Genomic DNA, 23960 nt, shown 5'->3' on the forward strand with positions numbered 1-23960 from the left:
ACTTAACCATCTTTGATCAACGAGCTAGTCAAGTAGAGGCATACTAGTGACACTTTGTTTGTCTATGTATTCACACATGTACTAAGTTTCCGGTTAATACAATTCTAGCATGAATAATAAACATTTATCATGATATAAGGAAATATAAATAACAACATTATTATTGCATATAGGGCATATTTCCTTTAGTCTCCCACTTGCACTAGAGTCAATAATCTAGATTACATTGTAATGATTCTAACACCCATGGAGTCTTGGTGTTGTTCATGTTTTGCTCGTGAGAGAGGCTTAGTCAACGGGTCTGCAACATTCAGATCCATATGTATCTTGCAAATCTCTATGTCCCCTTCTGACACTTGATGACGGATGGAATTGAAGCGTCTCTTGATGTGCTTGGTTCTCTTGTGAAATCTGGATTCCTTCGCCAAGGCAATTGCTCCAGTATTGTCACAAAAGATTTTCATTGGACCTGATGCACTAGGTACGACACCTAGATCGGATATGAACTCCTTCATCCAGACTCCTTCATTTGCTGCTTCCGAAGCAGATATGTATTCCGCTTCACACGTAGATCCCGCCACGAAGCTTTGCTTAGAACTGCACCAACTGACAGCTCCACCGTTCAATATAAACACGTACCCGGTTTGCAACTTAGAGTCATCCGGATCAGTGTCAAAGCTTGCATCGACGTAACCTTTTATGACGAGCTCTTTATCTCCTCCATAAACGAGAAACATATCCTTAGTCCTTTTTAGGTATTTCAGGATGTTCTTGACCGCTGTCCAGTGATCCATTCCTGGATTACTTTGGTACCTCCCTACTATACTTATAGCAAGGCACACATCAGGTGTGGTACACAACATTGCATACATGATAGAACCTATGGCTGAAGCATAGGGAATGACTTTCATTTTCTCTCTATCTTCTGCAGTGGTCGGGCATTGAGTCTTACTCAACTTCACACCTTGTAACACAGGCAAGAACCCTTTCTTTGACTGATCCATTTTGAACTAATTCAAAATCTTATCAAGGTATGTGCTTTGTGAAAGTCCAATTAAGTGTCTTGATCTATCTCTATAGATCTTGATTCCCAATATATAAGCAGCTTCACCGAGGTCTTTCATTGAGAAATTCTTATTCAAGTATCCCTTTATGCTATCTAGAAATACTGTATCATTTCCAATCAGCAATATGTCATCCACATATAATATTAGAAATGATACACAGCTCCCACTCACTTTCTTGTAAATACAGGCTTCTCCAAAAGTCTGTATAAAACCATATGCTTTGATCACACCATCAAAACGTTTATTCCAACTCCGAGATGCTTGCACTAGTGCATAAATGGATCGCTGGAGCTTGCACACTTTGTTAGCATCCTTTGGATCGACAAAACCTTCTGGTTGCATCATATACAACTCTTCTTCCAGAAATCCATTCAGGAATGCAGTTTTGACATCCATTTGCCAAATTTCATAATCATAAAATGCGGCAATTGCTAACATGATTCGGACAGACTTAAGCATCGCTACGGGTGAGAAAGTCTCCTCGTAGTCAACTCCTTGAACTTGTCAAAAACCTTTCGCAACAAGTCGAGCTTTGTAAACAGCAACATTACCGTCAGCGTCAGTCTTCTTCTTGAAGATCCATTTATTCTCGATGGCTTGCTGAGCATCGGGCAAGTCAACCACAGTCCACAGTTTGTTCTCATACATGGATCGCATCTCAGATTTCATGGCTTCAAGCCATTTTCCGGAATCTGGGCTCATCATCGCTTCCTCATAGTTCATAGGTTCATTATGGTCTAGTAAACATGACGTCCAAAACAGGATTACCGTACCACTCTGGTGTGGATCTTACTCTCGTTGGCCTACAAGGTTCGGTAGTAACTTGATCTGAAGTTTCATGATCACTATCATTAGCTTCCTCACTAATTGGTGTAGGAATCACTGGAACTGATTTCTGTGATGAACTACTTTCCAATTCTGGAGAAGGTACAATTATCTCATCAAGTTCTACTTTCCTCCCACACACTTCTTTCGAGAGAAACTCCTTCTCTAGAAAGGATCCATTCTTAGCAACGAATATCTTGCCTTCGGATCAGTGATAGAAGGTGTACCCAACAGTCCTTTGGGTATCCTATGAAGATACATTTCTCCGATTTGGGTTCGAGCTTATCAAGTTGAAGCTTTTTCACATAAGCATTGCAGCCCCAAACTTTAAGAAATGACAACTAGGGTTTCTTGCCAAACCACAGTTCATATGGTGTCGCCTCAACGGATTTAGATGGTGCCCTATTTAACGTGAATGCAGCCGTCTCTAAAGCATAACCCCAAAATGATAGCGGTAAATCAGTAACAGACATCATAGATAGCACCATATCTAATAAAGTGCGGTTACGATGTTCGGACACACCATTACGCTGTGGTGTTCCGGGTGGCGTGAGTTGTGAAACTATTCCGCATTGTTTCAAATGAAGACCAAACTCGTAACTCAAATATTCTCCTCCACGATCAGATCGTGGAAACTTTATTTTCTTGTTACGATGATTTTCCACTTCACTCTGAAATTCTTTGAACTTTTCAAATGTTTCAGACTTATGTTTCATCAAGTAGATATACCCATATCTGCTCAAATCATCTGTGAAGGTCAGAAAATAATGATACCCGCCGCGAGCATCAACACTCATCGGACCGCATACATCAGTATGTATTATTTCCAACAAGTCTGTTGCTCGCTCCATTGTTCCGGAGAACGGAGTTTTAGTCATCTTGCCCATGAGGCATGGTTCACATGTATCAAGTGATTCCAAAAGCCCATCAGCATGGAGTTTCTTCATGCGCTTTACACCAATATGACCTAAATGGCAGTGCCACAAATAGGTTGCACAATCATTATTAAACTTATATATTTTGGCTTCAATACTATGAATATGTGTATCACTACTATCGAGATTCAACAAAAATAGACCAATCATCAAGGGTGCATGACCATAAAAGATATTACTCATATAAATAGAACAACCAGTATTCTCTGATTTAAATGAATAACCATCTCGCATCAAACAAGATCCAGATATAATGTTCATGCTCAACGCTGGCACCAAATAACAATTATTCAGGTCTAAAACTAATCCCGAAGGTAGATGTAGAGGTAGTGTGCCGACCGCGATCACGTTGACTTTGGAACCATTTCCCACGCGCATCGTCACCTCATCCTTAGCCAATCGTCGCTTAATCTGTAGCCCCTGTTTCGAGTTGCAAATATGAGCAACAGAACCAGTATCAAATACCCCGGCGCTACTGCGAGCATTAGTTAAGTACACATCAATAACATGTATATCAAATATACCTTTCACTTTGCCATCCTTCTTATCCGCCAAATACTTGGGGTAGTTCCACTTCAAGTGACCAGTCCCTTTGAAGTAGAAGCACTCAGTCTCAGGCTTAGGTCCAGACTTGGGCTTCTTCACTTGAGCAGCACCTTGCTTGCCGTTCTTCTTGAAGTTCGCCTTTGTCCCTTTGCCCTTCTTCTTGAAACTGGTGGTCTTGTTGACCATCAACACTTGATGCTCCTTCTTGATTTCTACCTCCGCAGCCTTTAGCATCGCGAAGAGCTCGGGAATTGTCTTATCCATCCCTTGCATATTATAGTTCCTCATGAAGCTTTTGTAGCTTGGTGGCAGTGATTGAAGAACTTTGTCAAAGACACTATCATCAGGAAGATTAACTCCCAGTTGAGTCAAGTGGTTGTGGTACTAGGACATTCTGAGTATATGTTCACTGACAGAACTATTCTCCTCCATCTTGCAGCTATAGAACTTATTGGAGACTTCATATCTCTCAATCCGGGCATTTGCTTGAAATATTAACTTCAACTCCTGGAACATCTCATATGCTCCATGATGTTCAAAACGTCATTGATGTCCCGGTTCTAAGCCATAAAGCATGGCACACTGAACTATCGAGTAGTCATCAACACGCAACTGCCAGGCATTCAAAATGTCTGCAGTTGCCGGCGCGGGTGGTACACCTAGCGGTGCTTCCAGGATGTAATTCTTTTGTGATAATCCTCAAGTTACGTACCTAGTCCGTGTAGTTGCTACCATCATCTTTCAACTTAGGTTTCTGTAGGAACACATTAAAATTCAACGAAACAGTAGCACGGGCCATTTATCTACAACAACATAGACATGCAAAATACTATCAGGTACTAAGTTCATGATAAATTAAAGTTCAATTAATCATATTACTTAAGAACTCCCACTTAGATAGACATCCCTCTAATCATCTAAGTGATCACATGATCCAAATCAACTAAACCATGTCCGATCATCACGTGAGATGGAGTAATTTTCAATGGTGAACGTCACTATGTTGATCATATCTACTATATGATTCACGCTCGACCTTTCGGTATCAGTGTTCCGAGGACATATCTGCATATGCTAGGCTCGTCAAGTTTAACCTGAGTATTCTGCGTGTGCAAAACTGGCTTGCACCCGTTGTATGTGAACATAGAGCTTATCACACCCGATCATCACGTGGTGTCTCTGCACGATGAACTTTCGCAACGGTGCATACTCAGGGAGAACACTTGTACCTTGAAATTTAGTGAGAGGTCATCTTATAATGCTACCGCCGAACTAAGCAAAATAAGATGCATAAAGGATAAACATCACATGCAATCAATATAAGTGATATGATATGGCCATCATCATCTTGTGCCTTTGATCTCCATCTCCAAAGCACCGTCATGATCACCATCGTCACCGGCTTGACACCTTGATCTCCATCGAAGCATCATTGTCGTCTCGCCAACTATTGCTATCACGACTATCGCTACTGCTTAGTGATAAAGTAAAGCAATTACTTGGCGATTGCATTGCATACAATAAAGCTACAACCATAAGGCTCCTGCCAGTTGCCGATAACTGTTACAAAACATGATCATCTCATACAACAATTTATATGTCATCACGTCTTGACCATATCACATCACAGCATACCCTGCAAAACCAAGTTAGACATCCTCTACTTGTTGTTGCAAATTTTACGTGGCTGCTACGGGTTTAGCAAGAACCGTTCTTACCTACCCATCAAAAACCACAACGATTTTTCGTCAAGTGTGTTGTTTTAACCTTCAACAAGGACCGGGCGTAGTCACTTTCGATTCAACTAAAGTTGGAGAAACTGACACCCGCCAGCCACCTATGTGCAAAGCACATCGGTAGAACTAGTCTCGCGTAAGTGTTCTCGTAATGTCGGTCCGGGCCGCTTCATCCAACAATACCGCCGAACCAAAGTATGACATGCTGGTAAGCAGTATGACTATTATCGCCCACAACTCTTTGTGTTCTACTCATGCATATAACATCTACGCATAGACCTGGCTCGGATGCCACTGTTGGGGAACGCAGTAATTTCAAAAAAATTCCTACGCACACGCAAGATCCATCTAGGTGATGCATAGCAACGAGAGGGGAGAGTGTTATCTACGTACCCTCGTAGACCGAAAGCGGAAGCGTTATGACAACGCGGTTGATGTAGTCGTACGTCTTCACAATCCGACTAATTCTAGCACCGAAGGTACGGCACCTCCGCGATCTGCACATGTTCAGCTCGGTGACGTCCCATGAACTCGAGGGAGAGTTTCGTCAGCACGACGGCGTGGTGACGGTGATGATGAAGTTACCGGCGCAGGGCTTCGCCTAAGCAGTGCAGCGATATGACCGAGGTGGAAATCTGTGGAGGGGGGCAGCGCACACGGCTAAGACAACTGTCAATTTGTGTGTTCTAGGGTGCCCCCTGCCCCCATATATAAAGGAGCAAGGGGGAGGCCGGCTAGCCCTCTTGGGGCACGCCCCAAGTAGGATTCCTACTAGGAATCCTATTCCTAGTAGGTTTCCAACAAGGAAAGAGAGGGGGAGGAAGGAGAGGGAGAGAGGGAGAAGGAAAGGGGGGCGCCGCCCCCCTTCCTTAGTCCAATTCGGACCCAAGGGTGAGGGGGTGCGCGGCCTGCCCTAGCCACCCCTCTCTCTCTCTCCACTAAGGCCCATGTGGCCCATTAGTTCCCCCGGGGGGTTCCGGTAACCCTCCAGCACTCCGGTTTTATCCGAAACTTCTCCGGAACATTTGCGGTGTCCGAATATAGTCGTCCAATATATCAATATTTATGTCTTGACCATTTCGAGACTCCTCGTCATGTCCGTGATCACATCCGGGACTCCGAACAACCTTCGGTACATCAAAACACATAAACTCATAATACCGATCATCACCGAACGTTAAGCGTGTGGACCCTACGGGTTCGAGAACTATGTAGACATGACCGAGACTCACTTCCGGTCAATAACCAATAGCGGAACATGGATGCTCATATTGGTTCCTACATATTCTACGAAGATCTTTATCGGTCAAACCGCATAGCAACATACGTTATTCCCTTTGTCATCGGTATGTTACTTGCCCGAGATTCGATTGTCGGTATCTCAATACCTAGTTCAATCTCGCTACTGGCAAGTCTCTTTTCTCGTTCCGTAATGCATCATCCCGCAACTAACTCATTAGTCACATTGCTTGCAAGGCTTATAGTGATGTGCATTACCGAGAGGGCCCAGAGATACTTCTCCAAACACGGAGTGACAAATCCTAATATCAATCTATGCCAACCCAACAAACACCATTGGAGACACCTGTAGAGCATCTTTATAATCACCCAGTTACGTTGTGACGTTTGATAGCACACTAAGTGCTCCGGTATTCGGGAGTTGCATAATCTCATAGTCATAGGAACATTTATAAGTCATGAAGAAAGCAATAGCAATAAACTAAACGATCATAGTGCTAAGCTAATGGATGGGTCAAGTAAATCACATCATTCTCTAATGACGTGATCCCGTTAATCAAATGACAACTCATGTCAATGGCTAGGAAACTTAACCATCTTTGATCAACAAGCTAGTCAAGTAGAGGCATACTAGTGACACTCTGTTTGTCTATGTATTCACACATGTACTAAGTTTTCGGTTAATACAATTCTAGCATGAATAATAAACAATTATCATGATATAAGGAAATATAAATAACAACTTTATTATTGCCTGTAGGGCATATTTCCTTCTTGCCGGCCATTTGCATGCTCTGGAGCGCGCTACAGCACGCTCTGGCACTGTAGCCGCCCGCGGCCACGCACCTCTGGTCACCTCAGGCCTCCCCAGGGCGCCCGACGAGGCACCTCAGCATCCACGACACGCCATGGCCTGGTCCCCTCCTCCTTCTCCCTCCTCTTGCCCCAGCTCGCACGCACGCCGGCCGCTCGAGCGCACCAGTGAGCGCGCTCACACGCACAGTTCCCCTGGCATCTCTCTGCCCCCTCTCTCCCTTCCCCTAGTGCTGGACCGACCTCACAAGCGTTGCAGACACGCCTCAGCGAGCCCCCATGACCCGTGACGATGGCAACGAGCTCGCGGGCGCACACGTCTTCGGTGGGCCGTCACCCACCTATAAATAGGCCACACTAAGCCTCTCCTCTCCACCACTCGCCTCTGCACACTCTAAATTGGCCCCCTGTGCCTCCAAACCTCCTCCAGAAGCTCTCAAGCTCGAGCTCCGCCGCGGTGGATCGCCGTCGTCCGCTCGGTGCGAGCTCTCCCCGCTGCTCCTGAGCCCGGATCTGGAACCCCCGCATACCACTGGCCATTTCCCATCTTCCTCCCGCTTCATTTGCAGCCGGAGACGACCGGAACGGCCACCGCCCGAAGCTCCTCCGCCGTGCCTCCTCGTTGCCGGTGAACCAGGCAGCTCCGGCGACGTCGACCACCTCCACCCGAACGGCGAGTCCGCGCTGAGTCCAACCCTGCCCTCCACTCGCCTCGTCGAGCCCTGCATCGCCGCCGGTGAGCTTGCCGACCGTCTAGACTCGGGGTTAGGGATGACAGGCGGGCCCCGCCTGTCAGCCTCTCCTCTCCCTCGCCCCTCTCTCTCACTGACGCCTAGGCCCCGGTCGTCAGGTTCAAACCTGGCGCGCGCGCCGCTCGGCTCGCCCGGGCCGAATCACTTGTGGGCCTATGCACTGCGGCTGTTCTGGCCGAGTTGCACAGTTCCCTTTCTCCTTTTCTTTTCTGTGTCATTTTCCAAATATTCCATAGGATTAAATAATAATCCAAACTAAATAATTCCAACTCCTAAAATCTTGTAATAATCCCGCCTATTTAATGGTGTATCTTTCATGTATATCCCTCAAACTTTTCTAGTGTTCAAATTTAAATTCAAATTTGAGCAATTAAATCCGCGTTTGAAAATCCACTACTCTATCCCTTTAGCTCCAAATCCAAAACTAAGAATTTTCCCTTTCTAAGTTTACATCCTAGTGTTTAACAAAAATAAGTTGACATTTTTCTGAGCACTTTAGTTTTTCTGTTTTGCTATTGCCTTATTTTCCCGTTATTTGTTTTGCGACGAATAGATCCCGTATTTGACAAAGTAGTTGGAGAATAAGAAGGAGAAGGACTTGAAGACTTTGAAGACCAAGCCAACCAAGGCAAGCAGCCCTTTGACCATGTTTAAGACACCCCTTTCATGCATGTAATATAGCACCTTTTTATCGATGCACCGGATCATGTTGAGGTGGTGACCATTTTGGTTGGTTGCCTTTGTTACTTTCCTATTGAAACTTGCATCAAGCATGACCCTACCTTCCTATGAGGGTTATGCGGGTGGGAGTAGATAGGATACTAAAGTAGTGGCTACGCAAATGGGGCGGGAATATGCATGGTGATGGAGACAAAGTATTTTCAAAAGACTTTTAGAAAACCCCGTCGGGTGCCACTTATGCCCGAGGGAGATGATGAGTTGGGTGACCACTTGATAACGAAGTGGTGTACCAAGGCAAGTGTGTGTTGTTTTCAAAACGGATTGGTTTAAGTTGCGACCGTTACTCCAACCTTACATGTACAACCACTCTACCGCTTATGGGACGGGGCATTATTGGTTACTTAGGCTGATACTAGCATGGTGCCCACATTACTAGTGATAATGTGAAAGGGCAGAGTCCCATAAGGGACCGTTGGTCCCTTCTTGTATGTGTGATAATGTGAAAGGGCAAAGTCCCACGATCTTTTGCTTATACACGAGGGCCGTGTATCAACGAGTGAAACCTATGTTAGTGTCGTCTAGGGAAAGGTAATGATCGGGTGCTTCCCCCGAGTACTTGAGGTACTGTGGGATCGTGGATGACACGAAAGCTTCCCGGATCTTGTGGGTAAAGTTTGCAACCTCTGCAAAGTGTAAAACTATTCGAATAGCCGTGTCCATGGTCAAGGACAGTTGGGTAACCGCTCTTGGGCTACGTCCAATGTTTGCGAAACCTGGTATGTGTGTGGAAAGAGTTGATGAGTCAAGTCAAAAGACTCGACATGTTGACTAAGCTGAAGATGATCTAAACTTGGTTATGTTGATATCTGTAACCTATTTACATGGATGACTAGACTCTTATGATGCATGCTTTACAAGTAGGTAGTTCATGACACTGCACTTAAAAATTAGCTTTCTGCAAACACTGCCTATTTAGTGCTATATCATGCCTTGTCATACTTGTTCCAAAAACATGGGTTGCTTGCGAGTACATTCAAAGTACTCATTGGCTTGCCACTGGTTATTTAATTGGCCAGGCATGGAAGAGCAGGAATTCGAAGAAGAATTCTTTGAAGACGAACATGCGAACTAGGACGCTTTCCCAGTCAGAATGCTTGTAGGGTTAAGGCAGATGGCATGGGTTCTACTTATCTATGAAGACTTCCGCTACTCGAGTTTATTTAATGTTCAGCCCATAAGGCTTTATCTATGTAAGACTTGACCATAATGGTCATAATTTGTGTAAGATGGTATGTATGGATGTTAGACTCTTGTTATTCAGCTCTATGTGTTCAGTGAGCATTGATCTCTGGGATCACTGTACATGTGCATTCGGTGATCTCGACCTATGATTCGGGGTCCCCACAAGAATGACTATCACCGCCCACAACTCTTTGTGTTCTACTCGTGCATATCATGATATCATCTACGCATAGACCCGGCTCTGATGCCACTGTTGGGAAACGTAGCATGCAATTTCAAAAAAAATCCTACGCTCGCGCAAGATCTATCTAGGAGATGCATAGCAATGAGAGGGAGAGAGTGTGTCTACGTACCCTCGTAGAATGAAAGCGGAAGCGTTTGACAACACGGTTGATGTAGTCGAACTTCTTCTCGTTTCGACCGATCAAGCACCGAACGTACGACACCTCCGAGTTCTGCACACATTCAGCTCAATGACGTCCCTCGAACTCTTGATCCGGCAAAGTGTCGAGGGAGAGTTACGTCAGCACGACGGCGTGGTGACGGTGATGGTGAAGTGATCCGCGCAGGGCTTCGCCTAAGCACTACGTGAATATGACCGGAGGCACAAACTATGGAGGGGGCTCCGCACACGGCTAACAATTGTTGGTGTGTGTTCTAGGCGACCCATCCCCATGTATATATAGGTGGGAGGGGGAGGGGGACAACCAAGGGGCGCCCCAAGTAGGAGGAATCCTACTTGGGGGCCTTGTCCAATTCGCCCCCCCCCTACCCTTACCATAATTTCCGAAGGGGGAAGGCAGGAGGAGAGAGGAGGGAAGGAAGGGGGAGGCCGAATCCCTCCCCTTCCTTCTCTCTTCCCCTCTTTCCTTCCCCTCCTATTTTGGTCTATATGGGGGGCGCAGCAGCCCATGCTGGCAGCTGTGTTTCCCCTCTTGGCCCATTAGGCCCATATAGTTGAAGGAAATATGCCCAGGAGGCAATAATAAAGTTGTTATGTATATTTCCTTATATCATGACAAATGTTTATTATTCATGCTAGAAGTGTATTAACCGGAAACTTAGTACATGTGTGAATACATAGACAAACAAAGTGTCACTACTATGCCTCTACTTGACTAGCTCGTTGAATCAAAGATGGTTTAGTTTCCTAGCCATAGACATGAGTTGTCATTTGATTAACGGGATCACATCATTAGAGAATGATGTGATTGACTTGACCCATCCGTTAGCTTAGCACGATGATCATTTAGTTTGTTGCTATTGCTTTCTTCATGACTTATACATGTTCCTATGACTATGAGATTATGCAACTCCCGAATACCGGAGGAAAACTTTGTGTGCTATCAAACGTCACAATGTAACTGGGTGATTATAAAGATGCTCTACAGGTGTCTCCGATGGTGTTTGTTGAGTTGGCATAGATCGAGATTAGGATTTGTCACTCCAATTGTCGAAGAGGTATCTCTAGGCCCTCTCGGTAATGCACATCACTATAAGCCTTGCAAGCAATGTGACTAATGAGTTAGTTGTGGGATGATGCATGACGGAACGAGTAAAGAGACTTGCCGGTAACGAGATTTAACTAGGTATTGAAATACCGACGATCAAATCTCGGGCAAGTAACATACCAATGACAAAGGGAACAACGTATGTTGTTATGCGGTTTGACCGATAAAGATCTTCGTAGAATATGTGGGAGCCAATATGAACATCCAGGTTCCGCTATTGGTTATTGACCGGAGATGAGTCTCGGTCATGTCTACATAGTTCTCGAACCCGTAGGGTCCGCACGCTTAATGTTCAATGACGATCGATATTATGAGTTTACGTGTTTTGATGTACCGAAGGTAGTTCGGAGTCCCGGATATGATCACGGACATGACGAGGAGTCTCGAAATGGTCGAGACATAAAGATTGATATATTGGAAGTAGGGATGGCAATGGGGACAATCCCCTATGGGGATACCTACAACATCCCCATCCCCATCTATTCCCTATCATCCCATCCCCATCCCCGTTTACATGACTGGGGATGAAATTTCCCCATACCCATGCCCCACTGGGGAATGAGGCCCCATTAGGGTCCCCATCCCCATAAACAAATACTCATATACATAATATGACACCCTATAATCAACATACATAAATGGTGTTGTCCTTGTCCTGCTAATGCCTATCTAGGTCGTACTGACTTCTTGGTCATGGTGGCAGCTGAGGTGAGGGCTTGAGATAGATTTAAGGTTTTTTCAAAGTTTTTTTTTGTTTTCGCAAGTTTGTTTGTGAATATTTTAAGGTTGACCGCAGTGTCACAGTTACTAACCAGGTCCCCGATGGGTATTGGGTCTGGGGAATAGGATATCGTCCCCATCCTCGTTGTACCCTATGGGGAATAAATTAGTTTTGTAAATATCCCCATGGGGATGTTTTTCTCCCATCCCCAGCCCCTAATAGATGAAATCCCCATGGGTTTGGCGGGTATGGGCCCCATTGCCATCCCTAATTGGAAGGCTATATTTGGACACCAGAATGGTTTTGGATGGGTTCGGGCATTTTCCGGAGTACCGGGAGGTTATGGGAACCCCTCGGGGAGTCAATGGGCCTTATTGGGCCTTAGTGGAAGAGAGGAGGAGGCGGCCAGGTGGAGGGCACCCCCCCAAGCCCAATCCGAATTGGGGTGGGGGCCGGCCCCCCTTTCCTTCTCCCTCTCTCCTTCTTCCTTCTTCTCCTACTCCTACTAGGAAGGGGGGAAACCTACTCCTGGTGGGAGTAGGACTCCCCCCCTTGGGCACGCCCTATGAGGGCCGGCCCTCTCCTCCTCCCCTCCTTTATATACAGGGGAGGGGGCACCCCATAGACACAAAAGTTGACAGTTGTCTTAGCCATGTGCGACGCCCCCCTCCACAGATTACCACCTCGGTCATATCATTGTAGCGCTTAGGTGAAGCCCTACGTCGGTAACTTCATCATCACCGTCATCACGTTATCATCCTGACGAAACTCTCCCTCGGCCTCAGCTGGATTAAGAGTACGAGGGACATCATCGAGCTAAACGTGTGCAGATTGCGAAGGTGTCGTGCGTTCGGTACTTGATCAGTTGGATCGCGAAGACGTTCGACTACATCAACCGCGTTACTTAACGTTTCCGTTTTCGGTCTACGAGGGTACGTGGACACACTCTCCCGCTCGTTGCTATGTATCACATAGATAGACCTTGCGTGACCGTAGGTAATTTTTTTGAAATGTTGCGTTTCCCCAACAGTGGCATCCGAGCCAGGTCTATGCGTAGATGTTATATGCACGAGTAGAACACAAAGAGTTGTGGGCGATAATAGTCATACTGCTTACCAGCATGTCATACTTTGATTCGGCGGTATTGTTGGATGAAGCGGCCCGGACCGACATTACGCGTACGCTTACGCGAGACTGGTTCTACCGACGTGCTTTGCACACAGGTGGCTGGCGGGTGTCAGTTTCTCCAACTTTAGTTGAATCGAGTGTGACTACGCCCGGTCCTTGTTGAAGGTTAAAACAGCACACTTGACGAAAAATCGTTGTGGTTTTGATGCGTAGGTAAGAACGGTTCTTGCTCAGCCCGTAGAAGCCACGTAAAACTTGCAACAACAAAGTAGAGGATGTCTAACTTGTTTTTGCAGGGCATGTTGTGATGTGATATGGTCAAGACATGATGCTAAATTTTATTGTATGAGATGATCATGTTTTGTCACAGAGTTATCGGCAACTGGCAAGAGCCATATGGTTGTCGCTTTATTGTATGCAATGCAATCACCCTGTAATTGTTTTTACTTTATCAATAAGCGGTAGCCATAGAAGCAATAATTGGCGAGACAACAACGATGCTACGATGGAGATCAAGGTGTCGCACCGGTGACGATGGTGATCATGATGATGCTTTGGAGATGGAGATCAAAGGCACAAGATGATGATGGCCATATCATATCACTTATATTGATTGCATATGATGTTTATCCTTTATGCATCTTATTTTGGTAAGTTCGGCGGTAGCATTATAAGATGATCTCTCACTAAATTTCAAGGTACAAGTGTTCTCCCTGAGTATGCACCGTTGCGAAAGTTCGTCGTGCCGAGACACCACGTGATGATCGGGTGTGATAAACTCTACGTTCACATACAACGGGTGCAAGCCAGTTTTGCACACGCAGAATACTCAGGTTAAACTTGACGAGCCTAGCATATGCAGATATGGCCTCGGAACACTGAGACCGAAAGGTCGAGCGTGAATCATATAGTAGATATGATCAACATAGTGATGTTCACCATTGAAAACTACTCCATCTCACGTGATGATCGGACATGGTTTAGTTGATTTGGATCACGTGATCACTTAGATGATTAGAGGGATGTCTATCTAAGTGGGAGTTCTTAAGTAATATGATTAATTGAACTTTAATTTATCATGAACTTAGTACCTGATAGTATATTGCATGTCTATGTTGTTGTAGATCAATGGCCCGTGCTACTGTTCCTTTGAATTTTAATGCGTTCCTAGAGAAAGCTAAGTTGAAAGATGATGGTAGCAACTACACGGACTAGGTCTGTAACTTGAGGATTATCCTCATTGTTGCATAGAAGAATTACGTCCTGGAAGCACCGCTAGGTGCAAGACCCGCTGCAGGAGCAACACCAGACGTTGTGAACGCCTGGCGGAGCAAAGCTGATGACTACTCGACAGTTCAGTGTGCCATGCTTTACGGCTTAGAACCGGGACTTCAACGACATTTTGAACATCATGGAGCATATGAGATGTTCCAGGAGTTGAAGTTAATATTTCAAGCAAATGCCCGGATTGAGAGATATGAAGTGTCCAATAAGTTCTATAGCTGCAAAATGGAGGAGAATAGTTCTGTCAGTGAGCACATACTCAAAATGTCTGGGTATCATAATCACTTGACTCTGTTGGGAGTTAATCTTCCGATTGATATTGTCATTGACAGAGTTCTTCAATCACTGCCACCAATCTACAAAAGCTTCGTGATGAACTATAACATGCAAGGGATGGATAAGACGATCCCCGAGCTCTTCGCAATGCTAAAGGCTACGGAGGTAGAAATCAAGAAGGAGCATCAAGTGTTGATGGTCAACAAGACCACCAGTTTCAAGAAAAAGGGTAAAGGGAAGAAGGGGAACTTCAAGAAGAACAGCAAGCAAGTTGCTGCTCAAGTGAAGAAGCCCAAGTCTGGACCTAAGCCTGAGATTGAGTGCTTCTACTGCAAAGGGACTGGTCACTTGAACCGGAACTGCCCCAAGTATTTGGCGGATAAGAAGGATGGCAAGGTGAACAAAGGTATATGTGATATACATGTTGTTGATGTGTACCTTACTAATGCTCGCAGTAGTGCCTGGGTATTTGATACTGGTTATGTTGCTAATATTTGCAACTCGAAACATGGACTACGGGTTAAGCGAAGATTGGCTAAGGACGAGGTGACGATGCGCGTGGGAAATGGTTCCAAAGTCGATGTGATCGCCGTCGGCACGCTACCTCTACATCTACCTTCGGGATTAGTTTTAGACCTGAATAATTGTTATTTGGTGTCAGCATTAAGCATGAACATTATATCTGGATCTTGTTTGAGGCGAGACGGTTATTCATTTAAATCCGAGAATAATGGTTGTTCTATTTATACGAGTAATATCTTTTATGGTCATGCACCCTTGAAGAGTGGTCTATTTTTATTGAATCTCGATAGTAGTGACACACATATTCATGATATTGAAGCCAAAAGATGCAGAGTTGATAATGATAGTGCAACTTATTTGTGGCACTGTCGTTTGGGTCATATTGGTGTAAAGCGCATGAAGAAACTCCATTCTGATGGACTTCTGGAATCACTTGATTATGAATCACTTGGTACTTGCGAACCATGCCTCATGGGCAAGATGACTAAAACTCCGTTCTCCCGAACAATGGAGCGAGCAACAGATTTATTGGAAATCATACATACTGATGTATGTGGTCCGATGAATATTGAGGCTCGCGGCGGGTATCGTTATTTTTTGACCTTCACAGATGATTTGAGCAGATACGGGTATATCTACTTGATGAAACATAAGTCTGAAACATTTGAAAAGTTCAAAGGATTTCAGAGTGAAGTGGAAAATCATCGTAACAAGAAAATAAAGTTTCTCCGATCTGATCGTGGAGGAGAATATTTGAGTTACGAGTTTTGTCTTCATTTGAAACAAAGCGGAATAGTTTTGCAACTCACGCTGATACGTCTCCAACGTATCTATAATTTTTTATTGTTCCATGCTATATTATATTCTGTTTTGGACATTATTAGGCTTTATTATACACTTTTATATTATTTTTGGGACTAACCTATTAACCGGAGGCCCAGCCCAGAATTGTTGTTTTTTTGCCTATTTTAGAGTTTCGCAGAAAAAGAATATCAAACGGAGTCCAAACGGAATGAAACCTTCGGGAACGTGATTTTCGAAACGAACGTGATCCAGAGGACTTGGACCCTACGTCAAGACATCAACTAGGAAGGCACGAGGTAGGGGGGCGCGCCTACCCCCCCCCCCCAGGGCACGCCCTCCACCCTCGTGGGCCCCACGTTGCTCCACCGACGTACTTCTTCCTCCTATATATACCTACGTACCCCCAAACTACCAGATACGGAGCCAAAAACCTAATTCCACCGCCGCAACCTTCTGTACCCGTGAGATCCCATCTTGGGGCCTTTTCCGGAGCTCCGCCGGAGGGGGCATCAATCACGGAGGGCTTCTACATCAACACCATAGCCTCTTCGATGATGTGTGAGTAGTTTACCTCAGACCTTAGGGTCCATAGTTATTAGCTAGATGGCTTCTTCTCTCTTTTTGGATCTCAATACAATGTTCTCCCCCTCTCTTGTGGAGATCTATTCGATGTAATCTTCTTTTGCGGTGTGTTTGTTGAGACCGATGAATTGTGGGTTTATGATCAAGTTTATCTATGAACAATATTTGAATCTTCTCTGAATTCTTTTATGTATGATTGGTTATCTTTGCAAGTCTCTTCGAATTATCAGTTTGGTTTGGCCTACTAGATTGATCTTTCTTGCAATGGGAGAAGTGCTTAGATTTGGGTTCAATCTTGTGGTGTCCTTTCCCAGTGACAGTACAGCAAGGCACGTATTGTATTGTTGCCATCGAAGATAGCAAGATGGGGTTTATATCATATTGCATGAGTTTATCCCTCTACATCATGTCATCTTGCTTAAAGCGTTACTCTGTTCTTTTGAACTTAATACTCTAGATGCATGCTGGATAGCGGTCGATGTGTGGAGTAATAGTAGTAGATGCAGGCAGGAGTCGGTCTACTTGTCTCCGACGTGATGCCTATATACATGATCGTACCTAGTTATTCTCATAACTATGCTCAATTCTGTCAATTGCTCAACAATAATTTGTTCACCCACCGTAATACTTATGCTCTCGAGAGAAGCCACTAGTGAAACCTATGGCCCCCGGGTCTATTTTCCATCATATTAATCTTCCAACAACAAGCTATTTCCATTGCCTTTTAATTTGCTTTTATTTTACTTTGCATCTTTATCATAAAAATACCAAAAATTATTATCTTATCATATCTATCAGATCTCACTCTCGTAAGTCACCGTGAAGGGATTGACAACCCCTTTATTGCGTTGGTTGCGAGGATTTATTTGTTTGTGTAGGTGCGAGGGACTTGTGTGTGGCCTCCTACTGGATTGATACCTTGGTTCTCAAAAACTGAGGGAAATACTTACGCTACTTTGCTGCATCACCCTTTCCTCTTCAAGGGAAAACCAACGTAGTGCTCAAGAGGTAGCAAGAAGGATTTCTGGCACCGTTGTAGGGGAGATTCGCGCCAAGTCAAGATTTGACTCCCAGCAACGAGCCATTTCTGGCGCCGTTGCCGGGGAGTCTACGCAAAAGTCTACATACCAAGTACCCATCACAAACCCTTATCTCCCGCATTACATTATTTGCCTTTTGCCTCTCGTTTTCCTCTCCCCCACTTCACCCTTGTCGTTTTATTCGCCCTCTCTTTTCCGTTCGCCTCTTTTTCGCTTGCGTCTTGTTTGCTCGTGTGTTGGATTGCTTGCTTGTCATGATGGCTCAATATAATACCAAATTGTGTGACTTCACCAATACCAACAACAATGATTTCCTTAGCACTCTGATTGCTCCTCTTACCAACACTGAATCTTGTGAAATTAATGTTGCTTTGTTGAATCTTGTCATGAAAGATCAATTCGCCGGCCTTCCTAGTGAAGATGCCGCTACCCATCTAAATAGCTTCGTTGATTTATGTGATATGCAAAAGAAGAAAGATGTGGATAATGATATTGTTGAATTGAAGCTATTTCTTTTTTCGCTTAGAGATCGTGCTAAAGCTTGGTTTTCGTCTTTGCCTAAAAATAGTATTGATTCTTGGAATAAGTGCAAAGATGCTTTTATCTCTAAGTATTCTCCTCCCGCTAAAATAATCTCTCTTAGAAATGATATTATGAATTTTAAGCAACTTGATCATGAACATGTTGCACAAGCTTGTGAGAGGATGAAATTAATGATATGTAATTGCCCTACTCATGGTTTGAATTTATGAATGATTATACAAAAATTTTATGCCGGATTGAATTTTGCTTCTAGAAATCTTTTAGATTCGGCCGCGGGAGGCACTTTTATGGAAATCACTTTAGGAGAAGCTACTAAACTCCTAGATAATATTATGGTTAATTATTCTCAATGGCACACCGAAAGATTTACTAATAAAAAAGTGCATGCGATAGAAGAAATTAATGTTTTGAGTGGAAAGATGGATGAACTTATGAAATTATTTGCTAATAAAAGTGTCTCTTCTGATCCTAATGATATGCCTTTGTCTACTTTGATTGAGAATAATAATGAATCTATGGATGTGAATTTTGTTGGTAGGAATAATTTTGGTAACAACGCGTATAGAGGAAACTTTAATCCTAGGCCGTACCCTAATAATTATGGTAATTCCTACAACAATTCTTATGGAAATTTTAATAAGATGCCTTCTGAATTTGAGACTAGTGTTAAAGAATTTATGAATTCGCAAAAGAATTTCAATGCTTTGCTTGAAGAAAAATTGCTTAAAGTTGGTGAATTGGCTAGGAACGTTGATAGAATTTCCCTTGATGTTGATTCTTTGAAACTTAGATCTATTCCTCCTAAGCATGATATCAATGAGTCTCTCAAAGCCATGATAATTTCCATTGATGAGTGCAAAGAAAGAACGCTAGGATGCGAGCTAAGAAAGATTGCTTTGTGAAAGCGTGTTCTTCTAATTTCTACGAAAATAAAGATGAAGATCTAAAAGTTATTGATGTCTCCCCTATTAAATCTTTTTTTATCAATATGAATCTTGATAATGATGGGACTGAAAATGATCTACCTTTACCTAGAAGGCGTTCCAAAAATTCCGAGTTTTTAGATCTTGATGCAAAAATTGGTAAAAGTGGGATTGAAGAGATCAAAACTCTAGATATTAATGAACCCACTATTTTGGATTTCAAGGAATTTAATTATGATAATTGCTCTTTGATAGATTGTATTTCCTTGTTGCAATCCGTGCTAAATTCTCCACATGCTTACACTCAACACAAAGCTTTTACTAAACATATCGTTGATGCTTTAATGCAATCTTATGAAGAAAAACTTGAGTTGGAAGTTTCTATACCTAGAAAACTTTATGATGAGTGGGAACCTACAATAAAAATTAAAATTAAAGATCATGAATGCTATGCTTTGTGTGATTTGCGTGCTAGTGTTTCCACGATTCCAAAGACTTTGTGTGATTTGTTAGGTTTCCGTGATTTTGATGATTGCTCTCTAAACTTGCACCTTGCGGATTCCACTACTAAGAAACCTATGGGAAGAATTAATGAATTTCTTATTATTGCAAATAGGAATTATGTGCCCGTAGATTTTATTGTCCTTGATATAGATTGCAATCCTTCATGTCCTATTATTCTTGTTAGACCTTTCCTTAGAACGATTGGTGCAATTATTGATATGAAGGAAGGGAATATTAGATTCCAATTTCCGCTAAGGAAAGGCATGGAACATTTCCTAGAAAGAAAATAAAATTACCTTATGAATCTATTATGAGAGCCACTTATGGATTGCCTACCAAAGATGGCAATACCTAGATATATCCTTGCTTTTATGCCTAGCTAGGGGCGTTAAACGATAGCGCTTGTTGGCAGGCAAACCAATTTTATTTTTAGTTTTTTTTAGTTTCTGCTTCTGTTTAGGAATAAATATTTGCTCTAGCCTCTGGTTAGATGTGTTTTTATGTTTTAATTAGTGTTTGTGCCAAGTTAAACCTATAGGATCTTCTTGGATGATAGTTATTTGATCTTGCAGAAAATTCCAGAAACTTTCTGTTCACGAAAATAATTGTTAAAAATCACCAGAACGTGATAAAAATATTGATTCCAATTGCTGCTGATCAATAAACAAATTTTCTAGGTCGTCCTATTTTGGCTGAAGTTTTTGAGTTCCGGAAGTCTGTGTTAGTTACAGATTACTACAGACTGTTCTGTTTTTGACAGATTCTGTTTTTCGTGTGTTGTTTGCTTATTTTTTATGAGTCTATGGCTAGTAAAATAGTTTATAAACCATAGAGAAGTTGGAATACAGTAGTTTTAACACCAATATAAGTAAATAATGAGTTCATTACAGTACCTTGAAGTGGTGTTTTGTTTTCTTTCGCTAACGGAGCTCACGAGATTTTCTGTTAAGTTTTGTGTTGTGAAGTTTTCAAGTTTTGGGTAAAAGATTTGATGGATTATGGAACAAGGAGTGGCAAGAGCCTAAGCTTGGGGATGCCCAAGGCACCCCAAGATAATCTAAGGACACCAAAAAGCCAAAGCTTGGGGATGCGCCGGAACGCATCCCCTCTTTCGTCTACTTCCATCGGTAACTTACTTGGAGCTATATTTTTATTCACCACATGATATGTGTTTTGCTTGGCGCGGCTTGTATTATTTGAGTCTTTGCTTTTTAGTTTACCACAATCATCTTTGCTGGACACACCTTTTGACGAGAGACACACATGATTCAGAATTGATTAGAATACTCTATGTGCTTCACTTATATCTTTTGAGCTATATAGTGTTTGCTCTAGTGCTTCACTTATATCTTTTAGATCACGGTGGTGGATTTGTTTTATAGAAACTATTGTTCTCTAATGCTTCACTTATATTATTTTGAGAGTATTAAACAGCATGGTAATTTGCTTAATCCTAATATGCTAGGTATTCAAGAATAGTAAAAACTTTCTTATGAATGTGTTGAATACTAAGAGAAGTTTGATGCTTGATGATTGTTTTGAGATATGGAGGTAGTGATATTGAAGTTGTGCTAGTTGAGTGGTTGTGAATTTGAGAAATACTTGTGTTGAAGTTTGCAAGTCTCGTAGCATGCACGTATGGTAAACGTTATGTAACAAATTTGAAACATGAGGTGTTCTTTGATTGTCCTCCTTATGAGTGGCGGTCGGGGACGAGCGATGGTCTTTTCCTACCAATCTATCCCCCTAGGAGCATGCGTGTAATGCTTGGTTTTTGATGACTTGTAGATTTTTGCAATAAGTATGTGAGTTCTTTATGACTAATGTTGAGTCCATGGATTATACGCACTCTTACCCTTCCATCATTGCTAGCCTCTTCGGTACCGTGCATTGCCCTTTCTCACATTGAGAGTTGGTGCAAACTTCGCCGGTGCATCCAAACCCCGTGATATGATACGCTCTTTCACACATAAACCTCCTTATATCTTCCTCAAAACAGCCACCATACCTACCTATTATGGCATTTCCATAGCCATTCCAAGATATATTGCCATGCAACTTTCCACCGTTCCGTTTATCATGACACATTCATCATTGTCATATTGCTTTGCATGATCATGTAGTTGACATAGTATTTGTGGCAAAGCCACCATTCATAATTATTTCATACATGTCACTCTTGATTCATTGCATATCCCGGTACACCGCCGGAGGCATTTATATAGAGTCATACTTTGTTCTAGTATCGAGTTGTAATCATTGAGTTGTAAATAGATAGAAGTGTGATGATCATCATTTTTAGAGCATTGTCCCAAGTGAGGAAAAAAATAAAAATAAAAGAAGAGAAAGGCCATAAAAAATAGAAGAAGGCCCAAAAAATGAGAGAAAAAGAGAGAAGGGACAATGTTACTATCCTTTTACCACACTTGTGCTTCAAAGTAGCACCATAATCTTCATGATAGAGAGTCTCTTGTTTTGTCACTTTCATATACTAGTGGGAATTTTTCATTATAGAACTTGGCTTGTATATTCCAACAATGGGCTTCCTAAATGCCCTAGGTCTTCGTGAGCAAGCAAGTTGGATGCACACCCACTTAGTTTCTTTTGTTGAGCTTTCATACATTTATAGCTCTAGTGCATCCGTTGCATGGCAATCCCTACTCCTTGCATTAACATCAATCGATGGGCATCTCCATAGCTCATTGATTAGCCGCGTTGATGTGAGACTTTCTCCTTTTTGTCTTCTCCACATAACACCCATCATTATATTCTATTCCACCCATAGTGCTATATCCATGGCTCACGCTCATGTATTGCGTGAAGGTTGAAAAAGTTTGAGATTACTAAAGTATGAAACAATTGCTTGGCTTGTCATCGGGGTTGTGCATGATGAGAGCATTCTTGTGTGACGAAAATGGAGCATGACCAAACTATATGATTTTGTAGGGATGAACTTTCTTTGGCCATGTTATTTTGAGAGGACATAATTGCTTAGTTAGTATGCTTGAAGTATTATTACTTTTATGTCAATATGAACTTTTATCTTGAGTCTTTCGGATCTGAATATTCATACCACAATTAAGAAGAATTACATTGAAATTATGCCAAGTAGCATTCCACATCAAAAATTCTGTTTTTATCATTTACCTACTCAAGGACGAGCAGGAATTAAACTTGGGGATGCTTGAAACGTCTCCAACGTATCTATAATTTTTTATTGTTCCATGCTATATTATATTCTGTTTTGGACATTATGGGGCTTTATTATACACTTTTATATTATTTTTGGGACTAACCTTTTAACCGGAGGCCCAGCCCAGGATTGTTGTTCTTTGCCTATTTCAGAGTTTTGCAGAAAAAAGAATATCAAACGGAGTCCAAACGGAATGAAACCTTCGGAAACGTGATTTTCGAAACGAACGTGATCCAGAGGACTTGGACCCTATGTCAAGACATCAACCAGGAAGGCACGAGGTAGGGGGCGCGCCTACCCCTCCAGGGCGCGCCCTCCACCCTCGAGGGCCCCACGTTGCTCCACCGACGTACTTCTTCCTCCTATATATACCTACGTACCCCCAAACTACCAGATACGGAGCCAAAAACCTAATTCCACCGCCGCAACCTTCTGTACCCATGAGATCCCATCTTGGGGCCTTAATCGGAGCTCCGCCGAAGGGGGCATCGATCACGGAGGGCTTCTACATCAACACCATAGCCTCTCCAATGATGTGTGAGTAGTTTACCTCAGACCTTCGGGTCCATAGTTATTAGCTAGATGGCTTCTTCTCTCTTTTTGGATCTCAATACAATGTTCTCCCCCTCTCTTATGGAGATCTATTCGATGTAATCTTCTTTTGCGGTGTGTTTGTTGAGACCGATGAATTGTGGGTTTATGATCAAGTTTATCTATGAACAATATTTGAATCTTCTCTGAATTCTTTTATGTATGATTGGTTATCTTTGCAAGTCTCTTCGAATTATCAGTTTGGTTTGGCCTACTAGATTGATCTTTCTTGCAATGGGAGAAGTGCTTAGCTTTGGGTTCAATCTTGCGGTGTCCTTTCCCAGTGACAGTAGGGGCAGCAAGACACGCATTGTATTGTTGCCATCGAGGATAACAAGATGGGGTTTATATCATACTTCATGAGTTTATCCCTCTACATCATGTCATCTTGCTTAAAGCGTTACTCTGTTCTTTTCAACTTAATACTCCAGATGTATGGTGGATAGCGGTCGATGTGTGGAGTAATAGTAGTAGATGCAGGCAGGAGTCAGTCTACTTGTCT

Source organism: Aegilops tauschii, chromosome 6, assembly GCF_002575655.3.
Source record: "Aegilops tauschii subsp. strangulata cultivar AL8/78 chromosome 6, Aet v6.0, whole genome shotgun sequence".
In the NCBI taxonomy this organism is placed as follows: Eukaryota; Viridiplantae; Streptophyta; class Magnoliopsida; order Poales; family Poaceae; genus Aegilops; species Aegilops tauschii.